At 35.6% G+C, this 22,284-nt stretch overlaps 1 long non-coding RNA gene across 2 annotated transcripts in view; it reads left to right on the top strand.

Annotated features, from left to right (window-relative positions):
- Positions 1-219: 219 nt before the first annotated feature.
- The window catches only part of LOC141506003 (uncharacterized), a 227,361-nt gene continuing 205,296 nt past the window's right edge, over positions 220-22,284 (top strand). For both annotated transcript variants that reach the window (XR_012473749.1, XR_012473750.1), the window contains exon 1: positions 220-563. This is a non-coding gene — a long non-coding RNA (uncharacterized LOC141506003). The remainder of the gene's footprint in view (positions 564-22,284) is intronic.

The raw sequence follows: 22,284 nt of genomic DNA, 5'->3' as shown, positions 1-22,284 counted from the left end.
TGGCTGGCCAGTAGGAGGTGCTGGTTGATTTCTCTGGAGTGTCTGTGACCTTGATTGAGTCCTTCTCCCTTAGCTTGAAGGGAGGGGATGGAGCTTTTGAATCCTTTTGCTTTCAGTCAGTGCTGGGCTTTACCCTGGTGTGAGGTCAGTCCTCTCCCTTTTGTCAACTGGGCTGGTTCTTCTGCTTACACAACTGTGCCTGACGCAGAAGTAGCCGGCTATTGTTTGTTCAGGGAAGAGGCCTCAGCAGTAATGGAGGCATGGACTCAGAGTTCCTTAAACCAGAGGAGCCCAGGGATGGTGTCCACAGCTCTCCTGCACTGAAACTCTCCCCCTAGCCCTGTTGGCAAGCTCCAGAGTTCAGAGCACCTCTGCTCACCAGTTGACTCAAGCCCCCACCATCTAACCCAAGTGCTGATCCAGCAGGTTCCTCTCTGGGGGGCCCTCAGACTCCTGGCTCCAATTCAGCTGCTAATCTGGCTGATCTGGGGCTGACTTGCCCTCTGAGCCCAGACTCACCAGCCCGAATTCCTCCAGTGCTGCTGCAGGAGAGAAATCCTGAGGTAGATGTTCTTTTTCCTGGCTTTTCTTTCTGTGTTTTGTGGGTCTCATTTCTGTTAAGATGTTTGTTTCATATGACAGATGGGGGAAGATCAGGAGACTTTAGAACTGTGCCCGTCTTCTCTCCGCCGTCGTGGCCAGAATGAGATTTCTCTTTCTAGCTCTTTTTGGTGTATCTTGCTAGTCATATGTAGAAATGTCACAGATTTATGCGTGTTTATTTTATATCCTGTGACTTTTCTAAAATTGGTAATTATTTCTAGTAGTTTTTTAGTGCATTTTGGGGGATTCTCTAGGGTATACCATCATGTCATCTTCAAAGAGTGAGAGTTTTATCTCTTCTTTCCCAGTTTCTAATTCCTTCAGTTCCTTTTTCTTCTCTTATTACTGAGGTTCACATTTCTAATATGATATTAAATAGTAGTGGTGATAATGGGCATCCTTGTTTCACCCATGTTCTTATTGGGAATGCCTCAAGCCTATCCCCATTGCATATAATGTTTGTTGATGATTTTAGATTGATATTGCTTATTATTCTAAAGAACAAAACATTTATTCCTACACTCTCTCTAGTGTTTTTAGTAGGAATGGGTGCTGTATTTTATCAAAAACTTTTTTGGTATTAGCACCTATCATGATAGGTTTGTTATTGATATAATTAATTATGCTAATAGTTTTCCTAATATTAAGCCAACTCTGCATTCTTGGGATAAATCCTACTTGATCATAATTTATTGTCCTAGTGATAACTTGTAATCATTTTGCTAGGATTTTATTTAAGATCTTTGCATCTACATTCATTATGGAGATAGATCTATAATTTTCTTTCTCTGTTTTAGCTCTTCCTGGTTTAGGTATCAGCACCATATTGGTGTCATAGAAAGGGTTAGGCAGAGTTCCAATTTCATCTATTTTCCCAAAGAGTTTATATAGAATTGGAACCAATTTTTCCTTAAATGTTTGATAGAATTCACTTGTGAATCCATCAGGTCCTGGAGATTTTTTCTTAGGGAGTTCAGTAATGGATTTTTGAATTTCTTTTTCTGTGATAGGTTGTTTAGTCTTTTAATTTCCTTTTCACTTAACCCGGGCAACTTACATTTTTGTAAATATTCATCCATTTCACTTAGATTGTCAAATTTATTTGCATAGAGTTGGGCAAAATACTTCCAAATTATTACTTTAATTTCCTCCTTGTTGTTGGTAAGTTCACCTTTTTTCATTTATGATACTAGCAATTTGGTTTTCTTCTTTCTTTTTTAAATCAAAGTTACCAGATTCTATCATTTTTATTGCTTTTTTTTTCATAAAACCAGTTCATAGTTTTATTTATTATTTCAATAGTTTGCTTGCTTTTGATTTTATTAATTTTTTCCTTTAATTTTTTAGAATTCCTAATTTGCTATTTAATTGGGGGGTTTTAATTTGTTCTTTCTCTAAATTTTTAGTTGCATATCTAGTTCATTGATTTACTCTTACTCTAATCTACTCATGTAAGAATTTAAAGATATAATATATACTCTGACAGTTGTCTCGAGTGAATCCCATATGTTTTGGTATGTTGTTTCTTTATTATCATTATCTAGGATTATATAATTAATTCTTTTTATAATTTGTGTTTTGATCCTCTCCTTTTATAAGTTAGTTTACAATTAGTTTTTGGTCTGTATCTCCCTGGTCCAGTACTGCATATGATTTTTATTGCATTACAACCTGAGAAGGAAGTATTTACTATTTTTGCCATTCTACAGTTTATCATTAGGTTTTTATGCCCTAGTACATGCTCAATTTTTGTGTAAGTTCCATGTACTGCAGAAAAAAATTATATTCCTTTCTATCCCCATTCAGTTGCCTCCATATGTCTATCATATTTAGGTTTTCTAACAATGTATTCATTTCCATATCTTCCTTCTTGTTTAGAGGTCTCCCACTAGTTGAGTTTTGCTGTTTATCTCTTCCTGTAACTCTTTCAACCTCTCCTCTAAGAATTTGGATGCTATATCATTGGGTTCATACATATTTAGTATTGAAATTACTTTATTGTCTATGGTACCTTTTGGGAAGATATAGTTTCTTTCCTTATCTCTTTTAACACTATCTATTTTGTAGCTGCTTTGACTGAGTTAAGGATTGTGATCCCTGCTTTTTTCACTTCAGCTGAAGCAAAATATATTTTGCTTCAGTCTTCTACCTTTGCTGAATATGTCTCTCTCTGCTTCTAGTGAGTATTTGCAAGCAGCATATTGTAGGATTCTGGTTTTTAATCCACTCTGCTTTTTACTTACATGTTAAGGGAGAGTTCATTCCATTTAAATTTAAAGTTATAGTTACTAACTCTTTATTGCCCTCCATGCTATCTTCCTTCTGTTTGTATTTTTCTCCCTTTCCACCTTTGTCTATATTCTCCTTTATTTTGTTTCTGAATACCACTCCTTTGAGTGTGTTTTCCCTCCTATATCAAATCCCCTCCCCTTTCTTTCCCCTTTTCCTTTTCCCCTTCAACCCTCCCTTCTTTCTGTTAGTTTCTCTTTTATCCCCCTCCCTGTCCCCTCCCTCCCCTTTTCTCTTTTTAATACATGAAAGGTAAGATAAGTTCCTTAACTTAATTGAATGTTTGTGTAAGTTAACTTTATTAAATGTCTGAGACCAGATTTGAACCCAGGTACTCCTGACTCCAGGGCTGGTGCTTTATCCACTGTGCCACCTAGCCACCCCAAGGTATTGTTTTTTAAATTATTCAACCTGAGTCACAGAAAAGTCTTGAGTGTCCCTCACTTCTGGCTAAGTACATTTTTTCTAATAGAGTTACAATTTTTAACAGTTATGAGAATCTTTCTCCCAGGAGGGGATATAATCTATTTTATCTTATTGGATAGCATTTTTTCCCTTTACCCCCTTTTTAACCTTTTCATGTATCTCTTGAGCCTCCTTTTTGTTGTCCATCTTTTCTATTAAGCTCTGGTCTTTTCATCAGAAAATTTTGGAATTCTTCCATTTTTTCAAATGTCCATCTATTCCCCCGGAATAGAGAAGGCTCAGCTTTGCTGGGTAGTGGATTCTTGGCTGCATTCCCAGCTCCCTTACTCTTTGGAATATCTCATTCCAGGCCCTTTGATCCATTAATGTTGATGCACCCAGGTCCTGTGTAGTAATCCTTACCGTGGCTCCTTGGTATCTAAATTGTTTCTGTCTGTCTGCTTTCAGGATTTTCCTCTTTTATCTTATAGTTCTGGAATTTGGCCACAACAGTCCTTGGTGCTTTCATTTTAGGATCTCTTTCTGGAGGGGATTGATGCATTATTTCAATAATTATTTTTCCCTCTGTTTGTATGACATTAGGGCAATTTTCTGTCACTAAATCCCAAAATATTACATCCAGGTTTTTTCTCTTCATTGTTTTCAGGTAGACCTATAATTCTCAGGTTGTCCCTTTTCAATAGGTTCTGGAGGTCAGTGATTTTGTGATGAGGTATTTTACATTTTTTTCTATACTTTGATTTTTTGATTTTGTTTAACAGACTCTTGCTGTCTCATGAAGTCATTAGTTCCCACTATTTCCATTCTTTTTTTTGGGAAGATTTTTCTTCATTTATCTTTCCTAGCTCCTTTTCTAATTGATCAATTCTATTTTTGAAAGGATTTTCCCTTTGACCAATTGAGGTTTTGAGAGATTTTTTTTTGCATTTTCCAATTGAATTTTCCAATGATTTGTTTTCTTGTTGCAAGGTGTTAATTGTCTCTCCCAAGTTTTCCAATTAATTTTTAATCTCCTTCCTGATTTCTTCAAGGAAGTCTTTCTGTGCTGGAGATCAGATCTTATTCTTCTCAAAGAGTCTAGGTCTCTCTAAGTTAGGGTCTTTTCCTTCTATAGATCCTCCTTTCTCTGACCTTTCTTCATTTTACTAAGATCTTATGTTGGCAAGGGGCTGGTTCAAAGAGATTTGGTGTTGAGATCCCTAGAGACTTTACTCACTGGGTTTAGTAACTCCTAGTAGGCTGGCCAGTAGGATGTGTTGGTTGATTCCTCTGGAATGTCTGGGACCTTAATTTGAGGGTGTGGATATAGCTGTGGAGTAGTTTTATGTTTATCCAATGGTGAGTTTTGCCCTAGGGCAAAGTAATTGCTCTCCCTCTTCACAGCTGAGGAAGGCCTGCTGCTCTTAGCCTGGGGCAGAGGTAGGCTGTAATTGGGTTTGTTTTGGGAATAGGCTTCAGCTGAAATTAAAATATAACTGCAGCTCTCCTGCACTAGAACTCATCCTCCAGCTCTATAGGCAAACTCCAGACTGTCAGGGCCTCAACCAATGCCTATGCTCCCTAGTTGGCCCACACCCCTCTGGTCGATTAGACTTGTCCCATTTTTAGGGCTCCAGGCTGTAGTTCACCCCATGGATTTGTCCAATCAGGCTCTCCGACCCTCGCCCACAATGCTGAACAGGCTAGTGGAGCTCTCACCCTCTGGCTCTATCCTTTGCTCCTGGCAGAGTCTACCCTCTGCAACAGCTCAGCCATGTTAATGGAGTACAAACCTTGAGGTAGATCCTTCTCTTAGTTTCTCTTTCTCCATTTTGTAGATTAGATTTCTGTGAAGAGGTTTGTTTCATAATATATATGACAAAAGATCAGGATACTAACACTAGTGCCTGTTTTCTCTCTGCCATCTTGGCCAGAAGTGAATGTATTCTTTCAATAAGTATTTTGCCCTCTGGTTCAATGATATCAGGTCAATTTTCCATCACTAAATCCTGTAATATTAAGTCCAGACTTTTTTTCTCATCAATGTTTTCAGGAAGAACTATAATTCTCAGTTTCTCCCATCTTGATCTGTTCTTGACATCAGTGGTTTTGCTGATAAGGTATTTACATTTTCTTCTATCTTTTTTGATCTTTTTGTTTTAACAGAATCTTGTCTCATGAAGTCATTAGTTTCCACTAATTCCATTCTTTTTTTAGAGAAGAATTTTCTTCATTTACCTTTTGCAACTCCTTTTCCAATTGGTCAATTGTATTTTTGAAGGAGTTTTCCATTTGCCCAAGTGTAGTTTTGAGAGAATCATTTTCTTTTTTGCATTTGCCCAATTGAGGATTTGAGAGAATTATTTTCTTTTTGTATTTGGTTGAATTTCTGTAAAGAGGTTTATTTCATATTACTTTTGAGGGGAGAGAGGAGCACTTAACACAGTACCTGTGTTCTCTCCACCATCTTGGCTGAAAGTCCTATCTCTATTTTACAGATGAAGAAATTGATGCTGACAAAGATTAATAACTTTCTCATGATCATGCAGCTATTAAATATATAAGGCTAGATTGGAACTCATATCTCTTCAATTTCAGGTTCAACTCCCCAGCCCACATACCAACTAACTGTGGTATAGAAAATTATAAGGGACAAACTGCCATGAGAGGTATGAAGTGGAAAGTGAAAACCATAAAGAAGAGGTTTTATAGTAAGGAACTGGCAATCTTTCCCAGGGATAGGTAAAATTGAGAAGCAGAGTGTTTTGTTGGAACAGTTGCTCACAAAACTGACTTAAGCTAGTCTGAGTTACACAGTTTAGCAAGGTCAATCAATGAATACCAGAAAAGGCATCTGGGAATGAACAAGACTTTTGGTTCACCGCAGATTGCCAATAGGTTCCTTTCAGCAAATAGACTTACTCTGTGCCTCTTACATCTCTATAGTAAGATAATACATGGAAAACAGATATATTAGACTCAGGAATTAATATCACAACATGATTTCTTTCATATCCTAGTCTCAATCTGCTGAGGTGATTAGAATATCACAAAAGGATGGATCAGCACAAATACCCAAAGGTCCTATGACCATTCAAGTTTTTAGGAAAACAAAAATAAAGGTTAATAAATGATAGATAGAAATCAAAGGAAGAAGTGATGGTGAGAGAGGTCATTTTAGGCTAGGAAACAATAAGTAAAGGTCCTAGAGATTAAAGCTAATGAGGACAGTGGAATAGAATGCAAATGATATGAAACAGAGTATTATGAGTTGATTGGAAAGACTTGGAAACAAAGTTTTAGAGTTGGAAGGGACTTTAGAGATCCTCAATTGCAATCCATACCTGAATATAAATTCATTTTATTATATGACCCAAAAGGAGTTGCCAGTGAGGAAGAATACATTCATTTCCAAAGCATCTCATTTCACTTTGGGATAGGTCTAATAATTAGAAAACTTTTCTGCTGACATCAATCCTAAATTTGGTTCCTTGAAAATTTCATCTGTTGGGGCGGCTAGGTGGTGCAGTGGATAGAGTACCGGCCCTGGAGTCAGGAGTACCTGAGTTCAAATCTGGCCTCAGACACTTAATAATTACCTAACTATGTGGTCCTGGGCAAGCCACTTAACCCCATTACCTTGCAAAAACCTAAAAAAAATTTCATCTGTGCCTCCTGATTTTTTCTTTCTGGGGTCAAATAGTTCAAGGAAAATGTTCCTTTTTATAGTGTTTCCAACTGGCCCAGTTTTAGATAGTGTCTGTTCTGTGAATCAGATTTACTTTCAGGGTTATGTCCATTTTAGACTCAGGTTGACCTTGAAAAAAGAAATAAATTCAAATATAATTTACTTGCAGTAGCCCAATGAGGTAGAATAAGGTGGATAATAGTATCATTGTTACCATTTTAAAAATTAGGAAAATGATGGTCAGAATTGTTTTCTATCATCAGCATAGTCATAGTGATATGCTACAGTATGTTCTCATCTAGGCAAAATATGTTCTCCTCACGGTGATATGGTATATAACTATGTTCAGTTTTAAGAAACCTATTCTTAGATATGAATTTATAAAACATGATGATGATGATGATTTTTAAAGGAATGCTAGCAACAGCTCTTAAAAGTATGAAAGAATTAATTTTTGGAGGTAAATGAAATTTTCATAGGGCCATATAGAATTATAATCATTTCCTGAAGTGAAATATACCTATATTGCTATCAGACTCTGGTAAGGTATGAGTGGGCTAATGTGACTTCTAAATTGACTTTATGTGAGGAATTATGATTTATTACTTCAAAATTTCTGCCTTACATATCATATAAATAATATGCACATCTATGCTTTTGCGCAGAAGGTAATAAACTTCCCTTTGTTATCCTAAAAAAGAGTCAAAATATTATTCAAGTTTATTCATTTATCAAGGACTACTATGTGCAAAGCACTATATTCATTAGTGTGTATTGTGATATAGTCAAATACAAAATGAAAACAATTACTATTTTAATAATAATAATTATTATTATACTTAGCATGTATCTATCACTTGCTATATACAAATTTCTTTACAATTATCTCATTTCAACCTGACAACAACTTTGGGAGACAAGTTCTACTATTACCTTACTTTACAGATGAGGAAACTGAGGCAAACAGAATGAATTGCCCAGGATAACATGGTTGCTAAATGCTTGAGGTAGATATCAATTCAGGTCTTCCTGACTGCAGCTCTGGTGTTCTCTCCACTACACCATCCATCTGCTTCCTTCCCCTCCTCCTCCCTCCCAAAGCCTCTATGTTTAAATAGATCAAATTTGATACTGATAGTGATTAACCCTTATACATGCCTCATAGTTTAGGTCTGTCAAATGTGAATAACAGTCTTTTTACTCATACAATGTACAATATTGGTATTGAGCCCTACATAGTCTTAATGTTCTGCATCACATACTCAAAACTTTACGTGAGATATAAAATTCACAGTTGGATCCATGCATAATAAATAAAATAATTAAAAAGCCAATTATACTCACTGAACTTCTCTCCCAGACCTCTACCTTCTATTATACATCCTAGAAGGAAAAGACATTTTGGTACTGCTTTACAAATATTCCCCATTAACCTTTCACCTGCACTATCTGAGAAATTCTTAGAAGTATCATGGAAGATTGGAAAGGCCTAGGTCTCCTAACCCTGAAACATTATATTATATATATATATATATGTTTATATTTAGTCTTCTAGGATTTTTTTTGAAAGGAAGTGGGGCTAAGTGACTTGCCCAATAAACTTACCACACAGCTAGGTAATTAGAAAGTGTCTGAAGCCAGATTTGAACTCAGGTACTCCTGACTCCAGGGCTGGTGCTCTATCCACTGTGCAACCTAGCCACCCCTAGTCTTCTAGGATTAATGCAATCATCTTCTCCAAACTACATACTTTTTAGGAAATATCCTATCAATGTCTGTCTCTCAAACTTAGCAGCTCTTGATTCCTTTGGAGCTCTAGAATTTGAGAATTCTTAAACACAAAACTACCTCCCCACCAGGTGCACCACCAGACTGGAGAGATACATTCTTAGGATTATTTTTCTGGGATGTACTCAGAAAAGGAATAATTTATGTCTTATGATCAAAGGTGAAAGATGAAAAGTCCTTTCCAGAGAATTGTCAATAGTTTAATATGCTTGAATCAAAGAGTAAATGAAGTAGTGTAATGTGAAAGAAGTCTAGAAAGGTAGATTAGTCTAGTTTTTGAGGATGTTAAAAACAGACTGAATTTTTCTTTTGTTCACTTCAGGACCAACTAATATTTTCTTTGTGTTTTAATATATTCTGTTTCCCAAAGTTAGTCATGTTGTAAGTACTTTTACTTTGTAATGAAGAAAAGAACTATATTTTAAGGTTGTTATAAGTGATACAGCAACCTGCTAGATATTTCAAAAGACCTGAAAATTTTGAATAAACTTAGTTATCCCATGAAAAAAATGTTTAAACCACTAATAATTAGAGAAATGCAAATTAAAATAACTGTAAGATATAACCTCAAAACTGTCACATTGTCTAAAATGACAGAAAAGGAAAATGAAAAATACTGTAGGAAATGTAGGAATATAGTAGGGTCATTGATGCCTTGTGGATGAAGTTGTGAATTGGTTTAGTCATTCTGGAGAACAATAAAACTGTGAATACCCTTGACCAAAGAGATTAGAAAATAAAAAAGCAATAGTAATCTTATTTACAAAAAAATTTATAGAAACTTTTCTTTGGTGACAAAGAAATGGAAATTAAAGGGATATCCTTTAATAGGGAAATGGTTGAACTATTGTGGTATATGATTATGATGGAAAACTATGGTGTTTGGGGCAGGGTGCAGGATAAAATAACAGGTAGAGTCAGGAGTTCAAATTTAGATGCAGACACTCACTACTTGTGTGACCTGGTTTGCAAATAGGCATAGAGCTTGTATAAAGAAAGCTAGAATCCAAGGGATGGCCCCCATTTTTGGAGACCAAAGAGAACTGTGGGAGTGAACCTTTATTAAGTATGAAAACAGAGAATGGCAAAACAATAATGCTTTTGGATCAACTCAAGATAGGGGCTGTAGAAAAGGGAGGAAATGCTATGCAGATGGCAAGAGAAGGAGAGATCTCTGATGGGGAAGTGATGCCTCTGGGTGTTAGAAGTGATTGAGACTTTACTGTGGGAAGGGACTACTTGTTAATGGTTACTGTTATTTTCATATATAAAATGAGCTGGAGAAGGAAATAGCAAGCCATCAAGATATCTTTACCAAGGTAACTCCAAATTGGGGTCACAAAGAGTCAGACATTAATGAAAAAGAACTGAATGACAATGTAATCACAGTTATAGGGTTTTGTTTTTTAAAAATCTAAATAAGATAATCCACTCTATCTGTTTATGAATCTATGTCTTTTTAAGGGGGAACTGTTTGTTGGGGATCTTCAGCTTTTAAGATCCCCTTTTAATCAGGGGATTATAAATATGAACAAGTCAGAGAAGTGAAAACTCCACTAAAGTTTATTCAGATCCTCCATAAGAAACCTCTGATAGAAGGATAAAAGGTACTCTTGACAGATTGATAAAGGTTTAGATAAATTTAAGGACATCAGCACCATAGGCTACTAAGGATAGTTCTAGATATTTTAGATCTTTAGATATTTGTATTTTAGTAATATCCCTAATCTTTAGAGATTGGCATTAACTCTCCCAATGATATATTATCAGAAATAGAATTTTGGATCCCATGTGTCAAGTTGTTCAGTTTATGTGCACTGACTTATTTTTTTCTTGAATTATTGAATTTATTGTTAATGATAAATTTTTTCACAAATACTAGTAGGACTGCAAACCGTTCTATTCTGATGCTTTTCCTCTTTGTGTTCACCATGGCATTGCTATTGTCACAGAAATCTTTTGCTAATATTAACCTCCCAGGGAAGTAGAGGTCTTTAAGTTCATATTTCAAGTTTGAAAAGTCACAGCAAAGAAGTTAAGTACTTTTCCTAGTATTTCGTTTATTATTTATTCATTCATTCATTTGTTCATTCATTCATTCATTCATTTATTTGTTTGTTTGTTTGTTTATTTTTAGATTTTTGCAAGGCAATGTGGGTTAAGTGGCTTGCCTAAGGCCACACAGCTAGGTAATTGTTAAGTGACTGAGGCCACATTTGAACTCAGGCACTCCTGACTCCAAGGCCACTGCACCACCTAGCTGCCCTTTTTCCTAGTATTTCAGACAAAGTAAGTGTCATAGAAAAGCTGGAAATTTAGATTTTCTTGCCTCCTGGATCTATTCAAAAACCACATCTCAGGCCAAGGCAAAAAGCTTTATTTTGCTATCTTTAAGAATTAAAAAGAGCATTCCTAAGAGAATATTATTATTAATAGTAATAGCAACAATGACAAGTAATAACAACAAGAAGCAATGGTAGTAGTAGTAGTAGTAATAATAATAATAATAATGATAATAATAATATATTAAGCTCTTACTGTGTATCTTATAGGCATTGGGGATGCAAAATCTACCCTGAAAAAATTCCTACCTTCATGGACCATACATTAGGAGAGAGAGAATATTTTTCTATATATTTCTATAATATATTTCTATAAATATATTTCTATAAATTTCTATAAATATATTTCTATAAATATATACAAATAATAATATAAATTTTTGGTATGGATAAATCATTATTATCATTAAATGATAAAATTATTATTATTTTATTATTATATAATACATTATTATTATTAAATGAGAGCTAAAGGATCAGACTAAGCTAAATGTGAAAGGTGGAGTCAAACCTTGCTTGTGAAGAAAACCAGAGTTTACACAAGGGTTTGAAGTAAGGAGAGAGTGAATTCTAGAAGTGGGGAATTGTCAGTAAGAAGTCAGGGATACAGGAGATGGAGTACTATGTATCAGAAACAGGAAGAATGTCAGTTTTTCAGGATCATAAAATGCATGAAGAAAATAACAGAATGAGAATGGAAAGGGAAGGTGGAGCCAGGGTGACTTAAAATAGTAGGTTTGAAATTAACCCTGGTGGTTATAGGGAACCATTACAGTTTATTAAGTAGGGAATTGTCAAACTTCTAGCTATGATTATAAAAACTCATGTTTATGTGGGGCATCTTTTGATGAAAGTCAATGTGGACCCATTTAAGCAATAACGGTCAAGAACAGCATGTATTTCTTAGCAAAAGTCTCTACTAGTAAAAGCCATAATATTAATGATATGGTGTCCCTATCAGTGAAAGCTGTGAATAATATAGATCAAAATTAATGTAAACCAAAAGAAAACACATTGACTGAGGCATGGCAGCAGTAAACAGTATTAAAGCCTTACATGTTCAGAATCCTAGTCAAAAAAGCACTGATATGACACCCAGGTGACTGGGATCCAAGGCCAGTGCTGATCTGAGGAAACCCCCAAATATCAGCCAATCTTCATTAACATATTCTATAACTCCTCTTCCCTTTGTTTATAAATACTATCAATTTTGGGGGGGGTGGTCTTTGTGGGAAATTGAATATAATGTCTGGCTGCTGCTGTAGATTGCTTTGATGTGAGTATCTCAATTTGATTATTAATTCTTAAGATAATTAATCTGGAGCTTCCTGACCTCCTTATTAGGTATCACATTGGATCCCTTGTTTGAGGGGCAGGGAGCCTTGAACATCCCACTGAGGGGGATTTATTGTGTAAGACATTTATATGAATAGGGAGAGGATTGGAAAAGCACTTTATATACTTTATCTCATTTGCATCTCTGACCAAATCTGTGGAAAAGATGCTTTATTATATGAAATGTTAGATGATTTAACCATAGTGACATAGTGTTTGAGGTGGGATTTTAATCAAGATCTTTCTCAATTTTCTAAGTACTTTTCCAAACCCCTACATGGTGAAGTCCTCTGTGTGAATTGGAATTACAGATTTCACTGATGAGGAAAGTGAAACCTAGATAATCTTGTTCATGATCACCCAGGCACAGTGAGAATTCACAACTAGTTCCTCAGACTGTCAATCCAACACTGACAGAGACAGAGAATAGTGAAATGAGAAAGGGGTAGATTAATATGGCCAGAACAGAGTATATAAGGAAAATCATATATATTAGGACTAAAGAAGTGGAAGAATCATGAGGCATCCATTAATACTACATGATATATTTCATGGACTTTTCTGATATCTGTTTCCTCTTTCTTTCTATACTGTTCAGCAGAAGGGAAGTAGAAACTGAAGATAGAAATTAAAATAGAAATAATTTCAGAACTCTTATCCAAACCCAAATATCAATTCCACTTGGATCTGCAGATTGAACTGAAGCTGATTTTCTTTTCTCTTCTCTCCCTGCAAGCACCACTACAGAGAACCAGTTAAAACTGGAACCAAGTAAATATATTTTTAATGCAATTGAACTGAAATAAAAATCACTACATCAGAATAGTCCATAGTTCACAAAATAATTTTATTTCCTTTCATTTGAGACTATTTCCACGAGGGGGGCGGATGGAAAAATATCTCCCTTGCATGTTTTCAGGGAAAGGCTTCTCATGCCCTGTGGAGCCAAAAGAAAGAATCTAACTTGAATATTAGCTTTGGCATCTTGTTAAGTTTAGCTTTTGAAGTGGAGAGAGTATGAAAGATTATGAAATACCTGACTGATAGCACCTAAGCCTCTTTTTGAAGATGTGCATTAGCTTTAGCCTCTTCATATTAGCTTTTAAGCTTTTTCTTTTTGTTCTTCTATTCTTTAGAGAACAATTAATTAGTTTTATTTTATTAAAAGTCAACTCTTATCCTTGTAATGTGACATCTCTCATTTAAGTGATAAGAGAAAACAAAACCAACAAGAGACATTAACTCATATGCTGTAGAGAGTTGAGATGGGAGGAAGTATGAGAGACAGCCAATATGAAGAAATCATTGCCCTTTGAACATTCCAATGCAAAAGGATCAGTGTGAGATTCTAAGTGCTTTCTGGAGATTCAGAATAATTTTAGAGGATCAAATAAAAATTTTCTTTATTAGAGATTACTATTATTATTATTATTATCAGTAGTAGTAGTAGTAGTAGTAGTAGTAGTAGTAGTAGTAGCAGCATTATTTTGTTTCTTTCAGGTTGATTTGATGACAGATCACAGAAACTCAGAGTTGAATGGGAACTGTGGGCATCTATATGACTCTGCTCCACTATGTCTCTAATAAGAGGTCATTTAGCCTATGGTAGCCTCCAATGAAAGGATTACAGGTCCATATCTCCTGAATCAAGCTATTTCATATAGGGACATATATCATAAAGGGATATTCCTCATGTAAAGAAGGAGGTGTTTTTGTCTGTATTGGAACCCCCTTCCCCTAGCTCAGTTGATATAATCACAGATAATGAGATATTAATGTGCTAGCAAAGTGCTCTCACCCAATTTTTTTGAATAAATTTTAAAATTCTTTCTCTGATGGAATTATAACTCTTAGTAAATGTCTATTCTAGGAGTTAATTGTGTATAATTGATTATTGTAGGCTGGTAATGATTCTGGGCCTGAAATTAGGAAGAAGTGAGTTCAAATCTGCTTTCTACTAAGTGTTGGGTATGATCTTGGGCAAATCAATTAATCTGCTTGCCTCAGTTTCTTCATCTAGAAAATAAGGTAACTCCAGAGTTATTGTGAGGATCTAATGAAATAATATCTACAAAGTATTTAGCATAGTGTCTGACACATAATCAATGCAATGGAAATGTTAGTTATTATTATTACTATTATTATTGCTATTACTACTACTAATACTATTATAGCTATGCACAGTGGGAGCCAGTGAGCTATAGTTCTAGGAGTCTATATCTATTAGCTCCTCTAAAACATGAAAATAGAAACATCCCTACTGCAGGATCCAATTTGTACCTGTGAGGGCTAATTTTTAGGGCATAAACTAGAGAGGTTGTACATTTATAACAAGTCCAAATATTTCTCTTCCCAGCTTCTACCCGTTGCCCCTAGGTTTACCCTTAGGGACTAGAAGGACATATCTATATTCCCTCTACCACTTGACAGACTTTCAAATACTTGCAGACAGAAATTTTGTTTCCTTTAAATTTTCTCTTTTCCAGTCTAAATATCTCAATTTTCCTTCAGGTGATTCTTATGTAACCTTGGTTTCAAGGCCAGAGTATTTTTATAGGATTCTCTTCATTAGTGTAAAACATAATGACTTGAGGTTTCATGCCCATGGGAAGGTTAAAGGAGCAAGAATAGGAGAGGAAAGACAGCCAATCTTTCTATTTTGAGAAAAGATACATGGAATTTTAGATTCAAGGGAGAGAAGGAAAAATATATGGAAGGCTGACATGTAGGGGGAAGCTGATATCTCAACATTTCCCTAATTTTCTAGAGTCTTTGGGCAAGTTCCCCCAGGAGAGATCAGATTCTGCCTTAGTTGAATTGAGAAAGATTACTCACAACAGGTGAGCTCATTCAGGCTATATATTGTCCGTATAATTTATCTGATTTCTCTTTGTTATCTGTTTGGATAACTGAGTTTACTCACTATTCACTATTTGTGATATATTATATTCCTAGAAATTGGTAGGAGAGTTTAAAGCACCATATATAAATAGCACTTTTTCCTTTTCAAGGGATAGCAACCAGAAAAGAAGCATAATAGCAATATTTGAAGAGGGGAATAGTACAGATACATATTCAATTATAGTATCACTTCTCAGAGGGTTATAGTGTGGGGTCAGTCTCAGTCTCATAGTCTCTTTGGTGCTTCCCTCCAATCAAGAATCAAAGTTTTACTAGTAAAGGAATGGACAAGATTGATGAGATATCTACTGAAGCCTCCCACAAGATGCATTTAGACAAACCCATGCAGATATACAGATAACCCAAATATAATCTCTATTTATATGACAATCTCTAACCGTCTCATCATGGTTACCTTGCTCTGGACATATTGGCTTCTCAGTGTTTTGTTCAGCCCAGAGCTGAACACAATATGGTCCTCCAGCTATAGTCTGCCTGCTTTTGAACATTAAGTGGATGTGATCTAAAATTACATTTAGCTTTTTTGATAGTCTAGTCACATGGTTGACTGATATTTAGATGCTAATCAACTAAACCTCTCTCTTCCCCTATATTCCTCCATATTTTTTCAGTTCTTCTGCTTCTTATTTTGAGGGTGTTTGCCAATTGGTAGAGTGGATTATTATGTGATTGTAAGAAGAAGGGAGAGATAGGATATGAATATTGAAGGTAATATGTGGACAGAGTGCCGGACTGATCACAGACTCTTCCTTTCCAAACTGTATATATTCACATTAGACCAAAGCAGTTACCTCAAGGCAAAATGACTACTAAAAGAATTAATGTCAAGTGATTAGACTACTTCTCTGAGAAGGAACAGTTTTTTACTAACTTGGAGGGGAAGTTGAGCCATCACTCAGTTGATCTCAATGGAGCAGAAAAGATGTGGGTTACTTTTAAAGATTTGGTGTACAGCACTGCATTTTCTCTTCGGGTCAGAGCAATTGTAAATATCAAGACTGGTTTGATGAAAATCATGAAGAAATATAGAATTTGCTAAAATGCAAATCAAGAATTCCACAGGAGGTTTCCCAGCAGAATAGTTGATCCATTTCTTAGAAGACAGCATTTAATTCCATCAAAAGTAAAGTACAAGTGAAACTTAAATGCAGGATTCTTAACCTAATAAGAAGGCAGATGAAATTAAGTTTTATGCAAATACTAACAATCCAAAGTGCTTTATGATGTGCTGCAGCAATTTAAGGACCACATATATTTGGTGCAGCTCAACTACTCAGTGCTGATTAGTTGATTAGTCAAAGAGACATAATCTTAAAGAAATGGGCTGAACACCCCCATTGTGTTCTTTTCTTTGTCAAGCTAATGGAGTTAAATGACTTGCCCAGCTTCACATAGCTAAATATTAAGTGCCTGAAGCCAGATTTTAAATCAGGTCCTCTGGACTCCAGCACTATTGCTCTATTCCTTGTCACTTAGCTGCCCCTCATAATATTCTTAAAAGATCATCATCAATCAATGCAGAAGACATTTACCACCAGTTAAAGTCAATCCATTTCTAACTGAAGTTTCAAATGAAGAAGTTCCTTTCATATGGCAAAGCACCTATTGCTGTTTCTATTATAGCTGAGATTTACAAGGTGGGGAGTGCATTGTTCATACTAAAGTTGACTGAAATTTTCCAGATTGTATGGCATGGGGAGGTTATCTCCCAGGAATTCAATGATACCTCCATTGTATGACTGTATAAAGGTATAGGGAATAGATTGTCCTGTGACAATAGCAGGGGTGTTTCTATCTTAATCAAGATTTCTGTCAAGATTCTTGCCAAAAACTCCTCAACAGACTGATCCTTCACCTGGAGGATGTCACTTACCTGATAGTTAGTGTAGCTTCAGAAATGACTGAGGAACAGTTAGTTGATATGGTATTTGCTGCCTGACAACTCCTGGAAAATTTCCAGGAGGAGAACAGAGGTCTGAATATATTTGTAGACCTGACCAAGGTCTTTGATACTGTAATTTGTGAGGTCTTATGGAAAATTATGTCACACTTGGTTGCCCAGAGAAGTTCATCAGCATTGTACAGCAATTAAAATCCAGAACGGGCTTACCCAGATTCTGGATAGTGGACAATGCTCTTATGAATTGTCAGTCAACAATAGTGACACAAGACTGTGTCCTTACTCCCATGCTTTTTAGCATAATGTTTTCACTTATGTTATCAAAGGCCTTCACTGAGGCTGAGCATGGCCTCAAGATTAACTATTGTACTGCTGGCAAATTCTTCAACTTGAAAAGGCTACATGTTAAGACCAAAGTGGAGGTAATATTGGTGCATGATCTTCTGTTTGTAGATGTTTGCAGAGTTTTGCAGTCTCTGAAATTGAGATACAATGGATGGATTGATTCTCTGCTATTTGGGTTAATCTTGGCCTAACAAATAATACTAAGAAAATATAGGTGCTCCCATCCGCCAGCACCACACCATCCATATATAGAACCATGGTTACAGCAAATGGAAAAGTTTTGAGTACCGTGGACAGGTCCATTTACTTGGCAGCATACTTTCCAGGGATATACACATTCATAACAGAGTGAATGCACATATGTTGTCAGAGCTAGCTCAGTATTTGGCAGGCTCTGAAAGAAAGGAAGGGAGAGAAGAGGTATTAGAATAAGTATCAAACTGAAGGTCTACAGAGCTATTGTACTGATCTTGTTGTATACCTGTGAAACTATCAGTGGCATGGCAGGAACTGAATTGCTTCCATTTAAATTGTTTTAGGGAGATTCTGTAGATCACCTGCTAAGATAAGATACCAGCTACTGAGTCCTTTCTAAACTGCCAAACTAAACTGCCAAGCATTCAGATATTACTATAGAGAGCACAACTATGATGTACTGGCCATATTGTTTGAATGCCAATTGTATACTTGCCAAAAAAGATTGTTTTGTGTAGAACTCACACAGGGCAAATACTGACAGGAGGTTCAGAAAAAGTGATCAATGACACTCTGAAGGTCTCTCTTAAAAAACTTTTGGAATTGATTGTGCAGCATGACAGGCACTGGTACAGGACCACCCAGAATAGAGTATATATATATATATATATATATATATATATATATATATATATATATATATCAGAGAGGGTGCTGTGCTCTATGAGCAAGGCAGAAATGAGGCAGTTCAAAGGAAACATGACATTCATAAGTTTAGAGTAAGCATCCCAGGCCATCACAAAGACTATTTGTATTGTACTTGTGGTAGAGTATTCTGAGCTCATATTGGCCCTGCTCAGTGCATTGTAATTTGTTTCTAACATGGTGATGTCATTTTAGTTGTCTTTGATAATGACAGACAAGAACCAGCCAACTGTGAGTAGAGCACTGAGCCTGGAGGTAGGAATACCGAAGTTCATATTTGAAACCAGATACTAACTGTATAACTCTGGGAAAGTCTGTGGTACCAAACCCATATCTACCTCATAGCAAAATTGTAAAATGAAAATAATAATAATAATAATAATAATAATAATAATACAACAATAATATCTAATTTATAGTGTTATTGTAAGGATCAAATCAGATATTATCTAATGCTTATAGTAGGTGTTTGAAAAATACTTGTTTCCTCTTTGCATTTCTTCTTCCTTCATTTCTTCCCTCATTCCTTCCCTTTTTCTCTTTCTTCCTTATTTCCTTCCTTCTTCTCTCTTTACCTCATTCCTTGATCCCTCTCTTACTTCCCTTTCTCTTCTCCCTTCCTTTTATTTTATTCCCCTTTCCTTCTTTCCCTGACTCCTTCCTTTCTTATCTCCCTTTTTCTTTTCCTTTTCCCTTCTTCCTTCCTTTCCTTCTATCTCTACCTCCTTCTTTCTCTTCTTTACTTTCCCCCCCTTCCTTTATTCTCTCTTTCCTTCCACATTTCCCTTTTTCCTCATCTTCCTTCCAGAATGCTAATATTAACTCCAATGGACCAGAAGAATATGAGGACTTGTTGAGATGTTGATTAGGTCACTGCTCGAATGATGAGAAAGTATTTTCTTCCCTTTTTCTTTTTTCTAGATTGTGAATATGAAGGCAAGGTTGGTCATTATAATATCATAGAAACTATTTATTGAATCCCCTGCACACTAAACAAAGTATAATAGATGAGGAAACAGTTTCATCCCTTGCATAATTTTTTATTTTCTGACAGGTGAGGTCAAAAGTGAGATGTATAAAGAGAGGGTTAAACTTGGCATTAGGAAGACCTTGGTTCAAATTTCTCCTCAAAAATTTTTATCTGTGAGACATTGATTCCTCTGAACTTTGTTTCTTCATGTATAAAATGGGAATTCAGAATTTTAGAGTTGGAAGGAACCTTCAAGATCATTGTTATGATAAAGTAAAATAAAAGTCTTTATATCCTGTGACCTTCACATGTTAGTACCTAAACAAATGACTATTTTTACAACATTATTTAGTAATAGTATTATCATCTCTCAGTTACAATCTTGTATAGAGTCAGGGACTTGTTGGGAATCCAAAGGTGTCTTCTTGTCCTTTTCATCCATCCTTAAGGGCATTGAACAACTTCACTGGGAATATACATAAGTATTTTTGATAGGCTTTATTTTCAGTTCAAAATGAACTGGAGTTTTAATTTTACCTAAAGGATTTGGCTCAGATCATTATAGTATAAATAGCTCTGGGGTCCTAATGTAAAGTTCATTTATCACCATGGGAAAATGTGCCCTCCTGTTGAGAGGGATGGGGAAGGTCACACAGCTTGAGGCAGATAAGAGCAGCACACAGCAGTGTGTGAGTGGGCTGGAGAGATGGGGGAAAATGCATTGTAGAATACTACTCAGTCCCTTGGGACAATTCAAACTTCCTGTAGTTCATTTGTGGCCTAGAAGAAAACTTGAACTTGGGGGTTGGGAGAATATAGGGAAATAGATCATTGCCAATCTTCCAGGAGTAATCTGGCAGAAGAAACCTTGACATTGAATGTCAAGCTGCATTTTGTAAAGTATTTTCCACTATTTTGACTGTTGCCATTGTAATCTAACTGGATTTAAGAAAAGTTATATGTAGTCTTATGAGTCCATAGAAGTGACCCTGAAAATGAAAATGTAGATCATGGTCTTAGGAAGAAATGGAACTCTCCTCTAGGGAAGGATTCTCTTCTCTTGTGTTTACAATCCTGGTCTTTGCTTGGTTCAAATGAGGTAACTAAGATGCACTGTCAACCAGAAAATGATTGTGTAGATTCATGTTAACAGTTTTATCACAATATTTAAAGCGTCTCAGAGTTCTACCCTACCATATGAACACAAAGAGTTCATTTCAGATTCTGTAAGCCTTTTGATTTGTCCTAACTAGCCACTCAAAGATATAAAGGGAAAGGTTCATATATTTGATTCCCCCAATGGCAGAGAATATATAGAAAGACTCCATGTGACTTGTGAGTTGCTATTTGGAGTCAGAGTCTAACCATTACTATTAGTTGATAATTTTTTGTTTATTATAATTTTGTGTTCAGTGATATGCTAGGGATATTTATTATCCAATCTTCATCCAAAGCATATATTTTATACCAGCAGGAAAAAATGGGGCACACAATTTTCAATGATATATATTTTTTAAAAACCAAGATAGTTTTACTCAACTTTGATTAAACCATGGAATGTTCTTCTGGACATGACCTCAAATTAATTTCATAAACATATATTAAACTCCTACTATATACTAATATATTGTATTAACATTGGGAATATAAAGGCAAAAAGGTAAATAATCCTCTCAACAAACTTTTTTTTCAATTGGGGAAGAGAAACATGAGTATAAATAATTAAATATAAATATATACAGAATAATGGAGCTTTGGAGACAAGTTGGGACAGAAAAGGAACATCTTTCACTCTTCCCACAGTCTTAATCTCTTAGAATCTCTCTAGATTTTTGAAACATCTCTCTTACAATTCTCTTTCTGTAGGCAACTAAATGACTCTTTTCAAAGTTACCAATGATCTCTTAAGTGCTATATTCAGTGATCTCTCTGCAATCTTTGACACTGTTCATCACCCTCTTTTCTTAACATGAATTGTTTCTTTCTGGATGCTTGCAATATTTTTTCCTGATCTGGGACCTCTGAAATTTGGCTGCAATATTTCTGGCAGTTTTCATTTTAGGTTCGCTTTCTGGAGGTGATTGGTAGATACTTTCAGTTTCCATTTTACTCTCTACTTCTAGACTATCAAGCCAATTTTACTTGATAAGTTATTGAAAAACGATGTCTAGACTCTTTTTTGATCATGGTTTCAGGTAGTCTAATAATTTTTAAATTATCTTTCTATTTCCCAGGTCAGTTACTTTTCCAATGAGATATTTTTCATATTCTTTGAGTTTTTTCATTCTTTTGGTTTTGTTTGTTTTTGTTTCTTGATTTCTCACAAAATCATAAGTTTCCATTTGCTCCATTCTATATTTTAAGGAATTATTTTCTTCATTGAACTTTTTTAAAGTTTTTTGCAAGGCATATGGGGTTAAGTGGCTTGCCCAAGGCCACACAGCTAGGTAATTATTAAGTGTCTGAGACCAGATTTGAACCCAGGTACTCCTGACTCCAAGGCCGGTGCTTTATCCACTATGCCACCTAGCCTCCCCTTCATTGAACTTTTGTATCTCATTTTCCATTTGGCCAATTCTGCTTTCTAAAGTATTCTTCTCATTGAATTTTTTTACTTTTATTTTTCATTTAGCCCCATCTGTTTTTTTAAGATGTCATTTTCTTCAGTATTTTTTGGTGTCCCTTCTGCTAAGCTGGTTTTCCCAGCATCATTCTCATTTCTCTTCCCAATTTTTCCTGAACCTCCCTTACTTGATTTTTGAACTCTTCCATGGCCTAAATCTAATTCATAGTTTGG

The sequence above is a fragment of the Macrotis lagotis genome, chromosome 1 (assembly GCF_037893015.1).
Source record: "Macrotis lagotis isolate mMagLag1 chromosome 1, bilby.v1.9.chrom.fasta, whole genome shotgun sequence".
Classification (NCBI taxonomy): Eukaryota; Metazoa; Chordata; class Mammalia; order Peramelemorphia; family Peramelidae; genus Macrotis; species Macrotis lagotis.
Note: the sequence above shows the minus strand (reverse complement) of the source record. Positions and strands in the feature narration are given on the sequence as shown.